Source organism: Bison bison, unplaced genomic scaffold (assembly GCF_000754665.1).
Source record: "Bison bison bison isolate TAMUID 2011002044 unplaced genomic scaffold, Bison_UMD1.0 scf7180017864525, whole genome shotgun sequence".
In the NCBI taxonomy this organism is placed as follows: Eukaryota; Metazoa; Chordata; class Mammalia; order Artiodactyla; family Bovidae; genus Bison; species Bison bison.
This window is the reverse complement of record NW_011495076.1, coordinates 3,603,521-3,603,857: the sequence shown is the minus strand read 5'-3', so window position 1 is coordinate 3,603,857 and position 337 is coordinate 3,603,521. Positions and strand designations below refer to the sequence as shown.

Below are 337 nucleotides of genomic sequence, written 5' to 3'. Positions count from 1 at the left end.
AGATAAGGTATCCATATGTGCGTGGATTTATTTCTGGGCTTTCTATTTTGTTCCATTGATCTATATTTCTGTCTTTGTGCCAGTACCATACTGTCTTGATAACTGTGGCTTTGTAGTAGAGCCTGAAGTCAGGTAGGTATATTCCTCCAGTTCCATTCTTCTTTTTCAAGATCGCTTTGGCTATTCGAGGTTTTTTTGTATTTCGATACAAATTGTGAAATTATTTATTCTAGCTCTGTGAAGAATACTGTTGGTAGCTTGATAGGGATTGCATTGAATCTATAAATTGCTTTGAGTAGTATACTCATTTTCACTATATTGATTCTTCCAATCCATG

General features: G+C 35.0%; 1 protein-coding gene across 7 annotated transcripts in view; it reads left to right on the top strand.

Moving 5' to 3' along the window:
* The window catches only part of ELMO1 (engulfment and cell motility 1), a 584,819-nt gene that overhangs the window by 168,966 nt on the left and 415,516 nt on the right, over window positions 1–337 (top strand). The window lies entirely within an intron of this gene.